Source organism: Dipodomys spectabilis, unplaced genomic scaffold (genome assembly GCF_019054845.1).
Source record: "Dipodomys spectabilis isolate Male_0828 unplaced genomic scaffold, ASM1905484v1 ptg000137l, whole genome shotgun sequence".
Taxonomy (NCBI): Eukaryota; Metazoa; Chordata; class Mammalia; order Rodentia; family Heteromyidae; genus Dipodomys; species Dipodomys spectabilis.
The window spans coordinates 11464328-11481174 of record NW_024870814.1 but is presented as its reverse complement, the minus strand read 5'-3'; the positions used below and the strand labels follow the sequence as shown (position 1 = coordinate 11481174).

Genomic DNA, 16847 nt, shown 5'->3' with positions numbered 1-16847 from the left:
TATTCCAAGCTTGAAATATGTTATCAAACAACATTTAGCAGGAAGGCTTTAGGAACTTATTTTTAACTCTCTTGCTCTGAAATTACTTATTCTCCATCTTCCACATTTCTATTGGTAGAAAATTTCTTCGAAAATAATCATTCTCCATAGTTTATTTGTTCAAAATCCTTACTAACAAGAGAAAACATCTTCCAAATTAACCACTTCTTCTATTTCATTGTCTCTCTTTCTCTCTTTTCTAGTCTCTTTTGTGGAGTATTTTCTTTATTTGGGGGGGGTAATTCCTCATTTTGTTTCTTTTTTTTAATTGTGAAAATACCATACAGAGGGGTTACAATTACATAGGCAAGGTAATGAATACATTTCTTATCAAGCATTGTTGCCTGCTCCTGGGAGTATTTTCTTGAGGTTACATATATGGGCCACAATACTTGGCTTTCTCTAAGGCTTCTTATATTTGCTGAAGGATGTAGTGAACATTATCAACAATTTAAGATCTAACGGTCTCTCTGTCCTCAGAGTCTGAACATTGGTCTTACTATTCATCCTAACCTGGTGTGTTCCGTAGGTTAATGTTTCAGTGTTTATAGGATTCTTCACAGATTCTAAAGGATGTCTGAAGGACAAAATCCTAACATGCTGTATCTCAACTTTTCTTCCAATAACTATGAACCCATCCTCTTACGTACACAAAAATTCTTCAAACCTGCTTACCAACAAGGACAAGTTGATTGCACCCAGAAGGTAAATAAGAGGATTTCAAGCAGCCCGTGGGAACACACCACTTAAGGGAATGGAGGACTGCTGTCCTCCATGCTTTCCCATCCAAAGGGTGCCAATCTCAATCCAGACAGAAAATGAACACCTTCCTGCAGTCAGCAGAGAAAAGATTCACTCTCTGGCACACCTTTCAGCTCCATAACACAAAGCTAATTTAAATATGTACCAAAAAGTCTGAGGGATTTCTGTATTTATCAGAACCCTTATTCTTTGTTGTCACACATAAGTTTAGTGTTTAATATAGGTCATCTTTACCAGTAAATAATAGCCAAAACATCCTTTCATAATAAATTAGAAAGCTATTTAAATATTTATTGATTATACTCTATAGACAAATGAGAATCTTGGATATAGATGTATTATTTACTGACAAAAAATAAAATGAATATCACTTACTGACTACCTGGCCTAAGAAAAAACATTCTCAGTAACATTGAAGTCTGGATTTCTCCCTTTAAGAAAGCTTGTTCAGAATAATATTATTAGCATCTTCTTTGTTTTTTCTTTAGGGTGACATAAATACAAATAAATGCATCTTGTAAGTTTATAAAAATGGTATTATACTTCCTAGATTTTTCAGTGGTTTATTGAACATCAACATTATGTTTCTCAGATTTACCTGTATTATTCCATATGGCTGTAGTTCATTTTTGTTATTTAGAGCATTCGGTCTCTGTGAATGCAAGACAGTTTATTTCTCCTGGGATAGACCCTGAGATGTTTCCAGTGTCTTCTGTTCCTGAATGATGGCTATTGTTTCCCTCTTCTAGAGATGATGAGCGAGATATTTCAGGCTTGTATAGCCAGGAGAGGAGGTGTTGTGTGGCAGCCCATGTACAAAAGGTACATCTCCCACTTTACCCGGCAGCCCTGGTTTCTTCCAAGGTCTTCAAGCCAATTTTCAGTTCTCACCAGAACTCTAGGAAAATACCCATCACTTCAGAGACTTGCAAGTCCTGAGTCCTAGCAGATTATGTATGTCTTCAAGTCCTCTGGGATTTGAATTTCCTGATTACCAGTGAGATAATCTGTCTTTAAAGTTTATTGAGCTTCATGTTTCTTTGACCTTCACTTATACTTTTCTTTGAAATGCCCCACTATGCCCTTGGGTGGACAGTTCTTTCCAAACTGGCTCATTAGATTTATTTTTTAGATTCACATAATTAATCTTTTCTTTTATTATTATTATTTTTTATTTTGAAAATACCGTATAGAGGGGTTACAATTACATGGGTAAGGTAATGAGTACATTTCTTATCAAGCATTGTTGCCTCCTCCTTTGTTTCCCCTTATCCCTTCCTATTTCTCTCCCCCAACCACCAAACCCCTGGGTCAAAGTTTTATAGTTCGTTTTTCGACATAACGACTTGTATATCTCATTGTTGCAATGGGTCCACCTGTATCCCTATTTAAATTATTTGTTTTTTCCCTTCCCCTCCACATATTATACTGACCTCAAATACAGTGAAAGCAGGGGTTATACTATAGGGGAGGGACATACAAAGCAACAAAGAAATAATCTTATAAATGTGTTAGAAACAATCGCATGAAAGAAAAAAAAATCTGAATACACATCTTAGGGTTCATTTCCCTAACATCACCTTATCTGAACTTTTCTGCTTGACTCAGACATATACTAGATATTGCAATAAGGGAAACCATGGGACCTATGTTTCTTTGGGCCTGGCTTACTTCACTTAATATAATTTAGGAAAAGGAATCTTATCCTTTGTCTGCTATTCAGAACCTCCACCGTTTTGATCCCTTTGCTGATGCAAGTAAGGGTGATGACCTGCGTCCTGCTCTCTCCGAGGATTATATCTAAGTGTTTTTTTCTTTCTTTCTTGCTATTGTTTCTAACGTATTTATAAAGTACCACGTGTTTGTTTTTTTTGTTTTTGCTTTGTATGTCCCTTTTCCATGGTATAACCCCTGTTTGCACTCTATATGGTGTTGGTGTAATTTGGGAAGCAGAAGGGGAAAAAAAAAACAAATTGTTTAAGTAGGGATACAGGTGGACACATTGCACAATGAGATGTACAAGATGCTATTGGGGGGAGGAGTGTAATTGGGGAGTGGGAAGGAAGGAATGGGAGGGGAAAAAAGAGGAGGAGGCAACAATGCTTGATAAGAAATGTACTCATTACCTTGCTCATGTAATTGTAACCCCTCTGTACAGTATTTTTACAATAAAAACTTATTTAAAAAAAGAAAATAGAGAATTCAATAGAGAAGTGGCAGGAAGAACCTTACTACTGTCCAAGGGATCAGTGATGATTTTGATAAAAAGAAACTAGTGAAGGTGTTTAAGATGAAATTTGCCTGCAATGGTACAGTAATTAAGCATGCAGAATATGGAGAAGTAATTCAGCTACAGGGTGTCCAGCGCAAGAACATATGCTAGTTCCTGGTAGAGTTCGGACAGGCTAAGGACGATCAGTTTAAGGTTCATGTGTTTTAAGTGCTTATGGCTCACTAAAGCTTAAGTGAGGATTTCCTTACAATGAGTAGAATTTCCCTCTTTTCCCTTGTCACAAGTTTACAAACCTCACAGCTTGCATAATGTAACCATTTGGGGTCTGCTTTTAACTTGGACTAGTATAACTCCTTCATGCACTAAACTGAAAAGAGCCATCCTTTCTAGTCTTGAAGTCCCTTATTTAAACTGAGGTCAAGCAGCAGGTGCCTGGCAGTGTCCAGCGTGCAACAAAGCAATAATGTGAAGTTTCAGTTAAGCCCAGAGCCCCAGGATCACAGGTGGCTATGTCTGGACAGAAGCTCCCTCTGCAGCTTCCCCTGCCCTAAGAGAATGCTGCTGTTTAAACTACACATGGTACTCCAGAGAGAATGGGTAAGTCATCAAGCAACAGCAGCTGTGCCACTAGGGGGAGCCTTGAGCTGGCCACACATGGTCTAAGTAGGGGGGTCCAAAAAAGAAGGATATTAGACCAGCCTAATAGCAATTAAACACTTTTTTTATCTTTAAATTTCTTTATTTTATATTATTTGTGAACATACTGTACAGAGGAGTTACAATTACATGGGCAGGATAATGCGTACATTTCTTACCAAGCATTGCAGCCTCCTCCTTTGTTTATCCTTCACCTCCATTCCCAGTCTCACCTCTCCCCGCCCAGTCCCAATCCTTCTCCTTCCCCCCCCACCCCCCCTCCCCCGCACAGACATTGTAAAGCTCATTATGGACATAACAACTTGTACATCTCATTGTTGCAACAGGTCCAACTGTATCTTTAAACGACTTGTTTTTCCCCATCTCCTCCACAAGTTATACTGACATCAAATATAGTGAAAGCAGGGGTTATACTGTGGGGGAGGGACATACAAAGCAACAAAGAAATAATCTTATAAATGCGTTAGAAACACATGCATGAAAGAAAAAAACATTAAAATACATATCTAAGGGTTCATTTTCCTAACATCACATTATCTGACGTTTTCTGCTTGACTCATACATATACTAGATACTGCAAATAAGGGAAACCATGAGGCCTATGTTTCTTTGGGCCTGGCTTACTTTGCTTAATATAATTTTTTCCAAGCCTTTCCATTTCCTAACAAATGGGGCAATGCCATTCTTTCTGGTGGAGGCATAGAATTCCATTGTGTATATACCACATTTTCTTGATCAATTCATCTACTGAGGGGCATCTGGGTTGGTTCCAGATCTTAGCTATGGTGAATAATGCTGCAATAAACATAGTTGTGCTGGTAGCTTTAGTGTGGTCTTGTTTGTAAACATTTGGGTAAATGCCCAAAAGTGGGATTGCTGGGTCATTGGGGAGTTCTATGTGGAGTCTTTTGAGGAACAGCCATACTGCTTTCCAAAGTGGTTGAACAAGTTTACATTCCCACCAACAATGAAGTAAGGTTCCCTTCTGTCCACATCCCCTCCAGCATCTGTTGTTGTTAGAGTTCTTGATTTTTGCCATTCTAACTGGAGTGAGGTGGTATCTCAATGTTGTTTTGATTTGCATTTCTTTTATGGCTAGGGAGGTTGAGCATTTCTTCATGTGTCTAATGGCCATCCTTCTTTCTTCTTCAGAGAAGTTTCTCTTTAAGTCTTTCGCCCACTTATTTATTGGGCAGTTGTTTCTTTGAGGATTTGTTGTTGGGGGGGTTAATTTTTAGAGTTCCAAGTATATTTTAGATATGAGACCCTTGTCCTTTGTATGGCTACTAAAGAACTTTTCCCAATCCGTGGGCTTTCTATGGATCTTGCTAGCTATATAATTTGCCATGCAGAAGCTCTGCAACTTTATGCAATCCCATTTGTCCAACCTTTCTTTGATTTGTTGTGTTTCTGGGTCTCTATTCAGAAAATTTCGGCCTGAGCCAAGGAGACCTAGGGTTTCTCCTATTCCATCCTGTAATGTTTTCAGAGTGTCTGCTTTGACTTAGAGGTCTTTGATCCATTTGGAGTTGATTCTGGTGCAGGGTGATATATAAGGATCTACTTTTAGTTTTCTACATGTAGTTAACCAATTTTGCCAGCACCATTTACTGAAGAGGCTGTCTTTGTTCCATTCTATTATTTTAGCTCCCTTATTGAAGATTAGATGGCTATAGGTCTGTAGGTTCATTTCTGGGTTTTCGATTCTACTCCATTGGTCCTGAGGTCTGTTCTTATGCCAATACCAAGCTGTTTTGATTACTATGGCTTTATAGTAGAGTTTGAAATTTGGTATTGATATTCCTCCAGCAGTGTTCTTTCCGTTGAGGAGCGTTTTTGCTATTCGGGGTCTTTTATTGTTCCATATGAATTTTTGGATTGCCTCTTCTATTTCCTTGAAGAATGAGGTTGGAATTTTGATAGGTATCGCGTTGAATTTGTAGAAAGCCTTGGGAAGTATTGCCATTTTCACGATGTTAATCTTTCCAATCCAGGAGCATGGGAGGTATTGCCATTTTTTAAGTTCTGTGTTGATTTCCTTTTTCAAGATTTTAAAGTTTTCATCATAGAGGTCCTCCACTTATTTGGTTAAGTTAATTCCTAGGTATTTTATTTTTTGTGGGGCTATTACGAATGCAGTTGCTTTCCTAATTTCAGCCACACTTTTCTCATTGTTGACATACTGAAAGGCCATTGATTTTTGGGGTTAATTTTATACCCTGCTACTTTGCCAAAGTTTTGAATCAGCTTGAGTAATTTGGGAGTGGAGTCTATGGGATTCTTTAAATACAAGATCATGTCATCTGCAAAGAGGGAGAGTTTTATTTCTTCTTTCCCTATTTGGATCCCCTTTATGTCTGCATCTTGTCTTATTGCTGTAGGTAGGCATTCTAATACTAGGTTGAAGAGAAGTGGAGAGAGTGGACATCCTTGTCTTGTTCCTGAGTTAAGAGGAAATGGCTTTAGTTTTTCACAATTAAGTATAATGCTGGCTGTAGGTTTTTCATATACAGCCTTTATTGTATTGAGGAATGTTCCATGGATTCCTTATTTTTCCAAAACCTTCATCATAAAGGGGTGTTGGATCTTGTCGAATGCTTTTTCTGCATCTATTGAGATAACCATGTGGTTCTTATTCTTGCTCCTGTTGATGTGATGAATAATATTAATTGATTTGCATATATTAAACCAGCTTTGCATCCTTGAAATGAATCCTGTTTGATCATGGTGTATGATTTTTTGGATGAATTGTTGAATTCGGTTGGCCAATATTTTGTTTAGCAATTTTGCATCAATGTTCATCAAAGAAATGGTTCTATAGTTCTCTTTCTTTGATGAGTCCCTGCCTGGTTTTGGGATGAGAGTTATGATGGCTTCATAGAATGTGTTTGATAGTGAACTTTCTCTTTCATTTTCATTGAAGAGTTGGAGGAGAATTGGTGTGAGCTCTCCTTTGAAGGCCTTGTAGAATTCTGCTGTAAAACCATCTGGTCCTGGACTTTTCTTAGCTTGAAGGTCTCATATTGCTGTTTCTATTTCAACAATTGATATGGGCCTGTTAAGCTGATTTAACTCATCTTGGTTTAGTTTTGGCATGTCAATATTTGCTAGGAAAAGGTCCATTTCTGTCAAGTTCTCAAACTTATTAGCATAAAGTTTTGAGAAGTATTCGCTTATAATATTTTGAATCTTGGTTGTTCCTGTGGTGATGTTTCCATTCTCGTCTCTGAGTTTATTTATTTGGGTGTGTTCTCTTCTTTTTCTGATAAGATTTGCTAAGGGTCTGTCAGTTTTGTTAAGTTTTTTGAAGAACCAACTCTTTTTTTTGTTGATTCTTTCTATAGTTTTTTTGGATTCTAATTCATTTAATTCTGATTTAATTTTAGTTATTTCTTGCTGTCTACTGGATTGGGGTTTATCTTGCTGCTCTTTTTCAAGGAGGTTTGGATGTGTCTTTAGATTGTTGGTTTCAGATCTCTCCAATTTGTTGATGTAGGAGCTTAGAGCTATAAACTTGCCTGTGAGGACTGCTTTTGCTGTGTCCCAGAGGAGCTGGTAATTTGTGTGTTCATTTTTGTTGAATAGCATGAATATTTGAATTTCCTTTCTAATCTCTTCCGTGACCCACTCGTGATTCAGGAGTTTGTTGTTCAGCCTCCATGTGATACCAGACTTTCTTAGGTGGCTTTTGGTGTTGAGTTCTAATTTTATTCCCTTGTGGTCAGAGAGAATGCAAGGTATAACTTCACTGTTTCTGAATTTGGACAAGTTTGCTTTGTGGCCTAAAATGTTATCTATTTTAGAAAACGTTCCATGTGCTGCTAAGAAAAACGTGTATTCTGATGCTGCTGGGTGAAATGTTCGGTAGATACCTGTTAAATCTAGTTAATCGATGCAGCTGTTTAGTTCTGCAGTTTCTCTGTTGAGTTTTTGCCGAGTTGATCTCTCAAGTGGGGAGAGTGGTATGTTAAAATCCCCAACAATTAATGTCTTTGGAATTATATGGGATTTGAGGGAAAGTAGTGTTTCTTGGATAAATTTGGGTGCTCCATTTTTTGGCGAGTAAATATTTATAATTGTAGTATCCTCCTGAAAGAGAGATCCCTTAATTAGTATGCAGCGACCTTCTTTATCTCTTCTCACGAGTTTTAATTTGAAGTCTATTTTATCTGATATTAGGATTGCAACTCCCGCCTGTTTATGGGGGCCATTTGCTTGGTAGATTTTGTTCCAACCTTTAACATTGAAACTGTGTTTGTTTTTATGGGCAAGATGTGACTCCTGAAGGCAGCAGATAGAAGGGTCTTGTTTTTTAATCCAACTAGACAGTCTATGTCGCTTAATTGGAGAGTTCAGTCCGTTAACATTAAGAGATAGGACTGAGATGTATTTGGGAGTTCCTGCCATGTTATCCACCTTCTTGGGGGTTGCAAAAACTGGATTCTTCCTATGTTTCTTGGATTCTCATTTTGGGTGCAGTTTCTTGACCTTTATTGTGGTCTTGTTGGTTTTCTATGTGTAGGACATCTTTAAGAAACATTTGTAGGGCTGGTTTGGTGGAGCTGTATTGTTTCAATTTTTCTTTGCTATGGAAGGTTTTTATTTGGCCTTCAGTTATGAAGGAGAGTTTAGCTGGGTACAGTATTCTTGGTTGATAGTTGTTTGTTTTTAGGGCATGGCATACATCATTCCAGGCTCTTCTTGCTTGGATTGTCTCTGCTGAGAAATCTGAGGTGATTCTAATTGGTTTTCCTTTATAGGTGATTAATCTTTTCTCCTTGACAGCTTTAAGGATCTTTTCCTTGGTCTGAGTTGATCCTGTGTGGATTATAATGTGACGGTGGGATGTCCTATTCTGGTCTGGTCTGTTTGGAGTTCTAAAAGCTTCTTGTATCTGAATAGGCCTATCTTTTTGCATGTTTCGGAAGTTCTCTGCTAGGATCCTGTTAAACAAATTTCCTAGGCCATTGACTTCTGTTTCTAGGTGCTCTTCTACACCTATTATCCTTACATTAGGCCTTCTGATGGTGTCTTCCAAGTGTTGGATAGATCTATCATATTTGTTGGACTTGTCTTGGATGTTTGTATGTTCTTCCTCTATAATATCTAGGCTGTCATCAATCCCTGAGATTAGATCTTCTGCATGGTCTAACCTGCTGTCAAGACTTTCTACTTTGTTTTTTATCTCATTTCCTTCTAATTGGTCACCTTTGATGGCTTCAAGTTCTTTGTTGAAGCTTTGTTTTAGATCTTGTATGAACTTCTTTACTTCCTTAATTTGATGTTCAGTGTTTATTCTCAGATCACTTAGTTGATTGGTTATGGTTTCCTTGGACTCCCATTCCTTCTGTTGGGTTCCATTCAGCATTCCCTTTGTGGTCTCCCTGACTTCCTTCAGCTCTTTGTTAATGGATTCCATGAATGCCTTTAGTGATCTTTGTGTATTCTCTTCCTTCTCTATCAATTCCTGTATTACTCATTGATAAGCTTCCTCCCGTTCGTGAGATTCCTGCAGTTCTCTTTGAGTGTTCTCAGCCTGTTCACACCATTCCTGTCTTTCTCTTTGAGCATTCTCAAGCTGCTCATGCAAATCCTGTATCAGCTTTTGAGTAGGTTTCTTGTGCTTATGATATTCCTGTATAAACTTTTGGATTGCCTCCTCTCTCTCCCTATCACGCTCATACAGAGACCTTTGTATGCTTTCAATCTTTTGATTTATCATGTTTGCCAGCAGTGTTTGTAGAGCTATTTGGAAATTCTCCTCTGGATTATTCATTATCTGTTCTGTCCCCTGATTATTGGGATTGGGAATTGATATACCCGGATTTGCCATTTTTCTTGTGTTTTTCCGGCTTAGTCTGCCCATTTGAGATGAAAATAGCACTAGTTTTGTGCTAGAACACTATCTTAAGGCCAGAATCAACCCAAGTCTGAATTTGCACAGTCAATAGTCTACAGGTACAATCTAGTTCAACAGATACATCTATTCAACATCAAACAACTATACGTTAATGGGCAACAAACTGCAAAGAAGAATTTGGAAGACCAGAAATTATTAGGGTTAGGGAGAGATGTGGGTAAAAAAATAGGAATAGATTGATGTGGGGAGGCTCTGGGGGAGTTAACTAATTCTTAATCTCAAAGCAGGAAATAGGTTGGGTAGGATGAAAGTAGAGAGAGAGAAAAAAAAAAGAAAAGGAGCGGGAAAAGGAAAGAGACCAGAAAAAATAGAAAGGTAGAAATTAATAAAATTATGTAGAATCGATAACAATCTATTTAGATAAGAACGTGAATTTATTGAGAGAAGGGGAGGGATATAAAGGAGATGTGAAAAACTTAAAAATAAAAATGCTTAAAATATTATATAGGTATAAAGAGGTAGTACTGATATTAGGGAATTTACGTCTTAGAGGTTTTGACTTGTATAATAAATTTGTGGATTAAGTGTGTACACAAGGGGGATAGGGTCTAATAGTTAACTACAGGTTTATCTGAGGGTGTGCAGGACAAGAATTAAGTCACATAAAGAAGAACGAAAGAGAGGAGAAGGTGAAAAAGATAAGAAAGGAAGAAGAAAAAGATGAGAAGTTCATTAGAGCTAAACAAAAAACAAAAAGATAATTTAAAAAAGAGATAAAAAAAAAAGAGAAAGGAGTCTAAAAAGGAAAGCAAAAACGCACACTCCCGTATCCCCAAAATAAAAATTATAAGAGGAAAAGAAACTTTCTGGAAAACATTTTTTTTATCAAAAAAGGCAAAGATTAAAGATTGAAAAAAGTTTTAGAAAAGAAAAAAATATATATTTTTTTAATATAAGGTATCAAAAATAAAAACTTAAAAAAAAAAAAAGAAGAAGACGAAGAAGAGAAAAAAGAAAAAAAAAACAAAGAAACAAAAAACAAACAAACAAAAACATTTCTTTGATTTTTTTTTTTTTGGGAGGAGTGGGAAAAATCCTATATCTCCCTTGTGTCCGTAACCAGCCTCTTGTTGGAGTCTCTGGTCTGCTTGTGGTCCTGTGGCTTGGTTGGTTTCTTAAGTCAGTTTTTTCCAACAGGCAGTAAAATGCTCTGCTTTACCCAGGATTTGCCGATCCTCCTCCCAGGCTAGTTCATTGGGAGACAGATCTGCTTTGAGTATCACAAAAGAGGGGGATGCAGTGATGAGGCTAGGTTCTGGTAGCTTTTCCGGGGCTGGTTTGTGAAAACCTCACAGAGCCCAGCCTGGAGCCATTCTCAGGGTTTCTGTTTACTGATTTTCAATTGCTTGTCGAGGCTGCTAGAGGGAGGGGCAGCCTCTGGCTCTGATTACCCAGTGAAGAAACCCACTCCAATGGCTGGCGCCTGAGCTGGGTGACTTTTCCCTGGGTGGAGCTGAGTCTGGCAGGTCACTTCGCCATTAAGTTCTTGTGACCTGCTAAATGACTAGTTTTTTTGTTTTTTTTTGTTTTTTTTTAATTTTATTTCATTTTATTTGAGAACATACGGTACAGAGGGGTTACAATTACATGGTCAGGATAATGCATACATTTCTTACCAAGCATTGCAGCCTCCTCCTTTGTTTACCTTTCACCTCCCTTCCCAGCCTCCTCCCTCCCCCCCACCCAATCATACCCCCCCTCCCCCCCCACCGACATTGTAAAGCTGGTTTTGACATGACATTTTGTACTTCTCATTGTTGCAACAGGACCACCTGAATCCTTAAACGACTTGTTTGTCCCCGTCTCCTCCACATGTTATACTGACATCAAATATAGTGAAATCAGGGGTTACACTGTGGGGGAGGGACATACAAAGCAACCAAGAAATAATCTTATAAATGCGTTAGAAACATATGCATGAAAGAAACAAAAACATTAAAATACATATTTGAGGGTTTGTTTTCCTAACATCACATTCTCTGACTTTTTCCGCTTGACTCATACCTATACTAGATATTACAAATAAGGGAAACCATAGGACCTATGTTTCTTTGGGCCTGGCTTACTTCACTTAATATAATTTTTTCCAAGTCTTTCCATTTCTTAAGAAATGGGGCAATGTCATTCTTTCTGATGGAGGCATAGAATTCCATTGTGTATATATACCACATCTTCTTGATCCATTCATCTACTGAGGGGCATCTGGGTTGGTTCCATATCTTAGCTATGGTAAATAATGCTGCAATAAACATAGTTGTGCTGGTAGCTTTAGTGTGGCCTTGTTTGTGATCATTTGGGTAAATGCCCAAAAGTGGGATTGCTGGGTCATTGGGGAGCTCTATGTGGAGTCTTTTGAGGAACCTCCATACTGCTTTCCAATGTGGTTGAACAAGTTTACATTCCCACCAACAATGAAGTAAAGTTCCTTTCTGTCCACATCCCCTCCAGCATCTGTTGTTGTTAGAGTTCTTGATTTTTGCTGTTCTAACTGGAGTGAGGTGATATCTCAATGTTGTTCTGATTTGCATTTCTTTTATGGCTAGGGATGTTGAACATTTCTTCATGTGTCTATTGGCCATCCTTCTTTCTTCTTCAGAGAAGCTTCTCTTTAAGCTAAATGACTAGTTTTATTCCAAGGCCTGAGCTGGAGCTAGCAGCTCCGCCGAGCTTTGTCGGTATCCAAGATGGAGATCACCAGTGCTGGGGGGGGGGAGGGGTGGCCTTCCCTCCTCTGCTCCCTGAGAAGAAGTGAGGACGTCAGGCTTCTACTCACACCGTCTTAGTTCCTGGGTCGTCTCTGGTCTGCGAACTGCAGGATGAAGATGTCTGCTCCTTGTCGGTTCTTGCTGGTGTTAAGTAGAGTCCGCTCACCTGCTGCATCTGGCTCCTTCATCCTGGACTCTCTGTTGCTCAGGTATGCCGGCTGTGCTTGCCTGCCACTACTACAGCTGCCGCCACCGCGGCGGCTGCTGGCAAGGGCTCAGAAGTGTCTCTTTGCCTCGGTTTCCTTCTCTGGCCAAACTCTCTGTCCTGTGATGACTCACTTGGTGTAATTCTCTGACTTAGGACTGTTCACTGGAACTCTAAAACTGCTTTCTATGCGAGAGCTTACTTAGACTCCAGCTTCTCCTCCGCCATCTTCCCGGACTCCGACAATTAAACTTTTGACAAGGGAACAAACATCAGAGTCATCTCTCATGTAGCTAGCTGTAGAGTTTGCAACTTAAGTAACAGCTACTCAGTGCCATGTGAAGTAATGGACTGGTTTTTGGTTTACTTCTCCCAGTTTTAATGTTATATCAGTTATTTATATTTAAATGAAAAAGAATCAATCTTTTTTCCCATTATCAGGGAGGAACCGGTATAGAGGCAAATTTGACACATGGTATCCTTAAGTCTCTATTTGGTCACTGAGATCTGACACCCTGCAGTTGGCCCAGCCCCTGTTGATTTGCATCTTCCCCAGAGCACAGCCCAAGGACTTGATAGGCTGCTTACACACTGTTCAGTAGAATGTTCCAGTCAGCACACAACATGAACATGAGGAACCCTCCTCAACTCCTGGGGCTTCTGATGCTCTGGCTCCCAGGTAAGGATGGACAATGCTAAGCATGTGTTGGCTCTACTTGGAAAGCATAATTTACTAAATGGCTAATGGATTTTATGTTTCCATTGTCAGGTGCCAAATGTGATGTTCAGTTGACTCAGTTACCATTCATGTCTGCATCTCTTGGAGAGAGATTCTCCATCACTTGCAGGGCCAATCAGGGCATTGGCAATTATTTACATTGGTACCAGCAGAAACCAGGGAATGCTCCTAAGCTCCTGGTTTATTTTGCCACTAGTTTGCAATCTGGGACCCCATCCAGGTTCAGTGGCAGTGGATGAAATGTCTCCTTTTTGTTGCTCTATTTATATATTACCATACATTATATTATATTATATAATACTGCAATATGGGTACTATTAGTGCTGTGTTCCTCAGATATTTCAATAAATAAACTAAAATGTATTCTATTTGTTAATATATCTTGTAGATGTTTTTCTTATTCCTGCTCAGTTGTTTTTATAAAGATTCATAGTTAATCAACTGGTTTTTAACAAAAATAGAGTAAAGCGAACCACCACAAAACTTTTTTTTGGTCATTCTTTAGGATTGAACTGTGGGTCTGGGTGTTGTCCCTCAGATCTTCAGCTCAAGGCTAGTGCTCTACGTTTGAGCCATGGTGCCACTTCCAGTTTTGTGGTGGTTTACTGGAGCTAAGAATCTCATGGACTTTCTTGCCCTGCTTGGCTTTGAATCGTGATCCTCAGATTTCATCTCCCTTAGTACCTAAAATTACAGGTGTGAGCCACTGGCACCCAGCTACCATAAACGTTTTTGGCATACAACCCCAAGCACTTAAATTCATCAGCTACTCATGCATTTTTGTTGGTCTTAGGGCTTGAACTCAGGGCCTGACTACTGCCCCTAAGCTATTTTGTTCAAGGCTAGGTCTCTAACACTTTGAGTCAAAGTTTCACTTCTGGTTTTCCAGTGATTATAGCTAGAGATAGAGTCTCATAGACTTTCCTGCCCAAGTTGATTTTGAACTGAGAGCCTCAGATCTCAGGTTCCTGAGTAGCTAGGATTTTAAATGAATAGCTGGGAGCTGGTGGCTCACAGTGGTGCCCAGTTAATAATAGGCGACATTTTCATTCTCTATGGATCATATATTTTAAAAACATGTACAAATATTTATTACTGCACATATATGTATATATATAAATATTCAGAGAAAATATATCATGTGCAGATACACACACACACACACACACACACACACACACACACACACACACACACATTATGAGGGATCTGATGAAAGGTAGTCTAGTTTTTCCAGAGCCTTTTCTAGAGAAAGATATGTAAGAATGCAGAACATGGAGACTTTTGAGTAAATATATATACACTGCTAAATAATCTTCCTACACTTATCATTTTCATGAAAGGTTTAAGGAAACAGAAGTAATTTTGATGACTTCTCAGGTGGTTCTTCTGCATTGTCACATTGGTTGGATTACTTGTAGGTTAAGTACACTTCCCCACCTGTCTGTGAAAGCTTCTCTAGAGACAATTGACTAAGAGCGAAAGATGAACACCATTGTCAACAGCCCCTTCCAATAGGCTGGGGTCTCTTCTGCAAGAAAAGGGGAGGGAGGAGGAAGTAGAATATCCACTCTTATTCTTGGGGGTCATGATATGAACTCCACTACACTGTGCTTACATGGCAGACTACAACTTCTAATGCAAGATTGAAGTAAAGATTCCTGCCCCTCAAGTTGCTTTTAGTAAGATCTTAGTCAGAGCAATGGAAAGTTAACCTATATTTATAACATGTTCTAGCTTACTTTAACTATGATAGAAGATGTATGCTGAACTGAGAGCACTTGAACTCACTATCACTTAGTTGAAAGGGACAGGTCTTATTTGTAGTGGAAACTTTGTTAACTTGTTAGGCAACAATATGTAGATGTAGATTTTTAAGAGACTGTTAAAATGGGCAAAAATAAGTATCAGTAAAGAAAAATAAGCTGAAGGTGTAGAAAAACTTCTTGCATTCATAGATTTAACCTTCGGAGGGTGAGATGTGGATATAAAGAGCACAGGACAGCTGCAGGACAGCAGATGGGTTCTGAACACTGGTGTCTGGGTACAGTATTTCTGGAGCAGGATGAGAGGGGCAGTTCTTCTCTGCAGGAGGCAAGTGAGAATAGAGCCTCAAGACAGCTGGGGTTCTCCCTACAGCTGCACTTTTAGTGTGGTTTTCAGAACTTTTGATTTAAGAATTCAATAGTTTGTGTCAAAAATATACCTCATAAGTCCATTGGTGCTGAAGACACTTGACATCTATAACTAAGAACAGTGAACAAACCACAGGAAGAGCAACATGTTCTTTTTTTGTGGAATTATCATATTTTCCCAGCACGCAGACTTCAGGAAGCCAACACAAGCAACCTTGTAAGACATCATGACTCAAGTCAGACAAGCACAGGGGAGCCACTGGTTCTCCTCACAGGCACCTGTTGTGCAACAGAGAGAGTTAGATTTTCCTTTATCACTTCAGCTCTCCACATGCAGTTGTGATTCATATTTGGGAGAACCCCAGGGGTGACTTAAAGACATTCTGGGATCTCTGTGCAGCTTTTATCTCTCATTTTTCTGTCTTCAACTTTGTGGACTTCCTAACTCTATTCTTCCACTTCCTACTGGCAAATCACAGACATACTCTCTTTCTCTCTGTCTCTCTCTTTCTTTCTCTCTATCTCTCTCTCCATTCCCTCTCTCTCTCTCTTACAAACACACATACTACTGGAAAAAAGTGGAATTTTATCTCACTAAACATTTCTCATGTTAAACAAAGCAATATCCATTCAGTTTGAAGCCACAACTCTCTATAATGCAATAGCAGGGACTAAAAGTTTGAGTATAAAATCACTGAGGAAGAAGAGGACTACCTAAAATACAGACAGAAGATACAGACTCCAATAGGAATAGAATATTCTTAATAAACTGTGAAGAAACCAAATAGGAAAAATAATGAAAGCTGCTGCCATGATGGCAGATATATCTTGCTTAAAACATCTTCATTTTCTTAATTATTACTACCAGAAAAAATAAGATAGGTTAGAATGTAACTCCTGCTGTGGCATACTGACAGTATTCTTTCTGTATTACTTTTCTCAAAAAATATGTAATCAAATCCAGGTAGTACTGAAATCTAAGTATGAGAGGATAATATCTGAGATCAGAGTTCAAAGAAACTTGGGAATTAAAGACTATGAGACCCTGTCACTGATTAACCAGCAAAAAAGGTTTAAGTGGAGTTATCGAGATGTAGAGCAACAGAGCTAAGGGCAGCACCTAGTCCTTGACTTGTATTACTTCCATAAACACATGAACACACACACATAAACCCCAACCAAGCAATCTGAATTTAATCTATAGAAAAGGATAAAAAGTCATTTTAAAATGTATTACATAATTAATTCTTCCTTTAAAAAATCCTGGTTTCATAAGATGTAATATTAAAAAAATACCACTAGATGGTAGAGAAGCCCCACAATAAACAAAAATGCTGTTTATTAGTTGTAAGGAAGCCATAGAATTAGTGTTTTATCCTCAATGAAGAGGCTCTGAGCTTGGGCATTTGACTATGATAAAAGACACACAGGAGGAGCTGCCAGCAGGCTGAT

At 38.6% G+C, this 16847-nt stretch overlaps 1 pseudogene and 1 gene segment (V, D, J or C); both read left to right on the top strand.

The window, feature by feature from the left end:
• The window catches only part of LOC122116814, a 474299-nt gene that overhangs the window by 107891 nt on the left and 349561 nt on the right, over positions 1 to 16847 (top strand).
• Positions 668 to 3241, top strand: LOC122116763 (annotated as a pseudogene).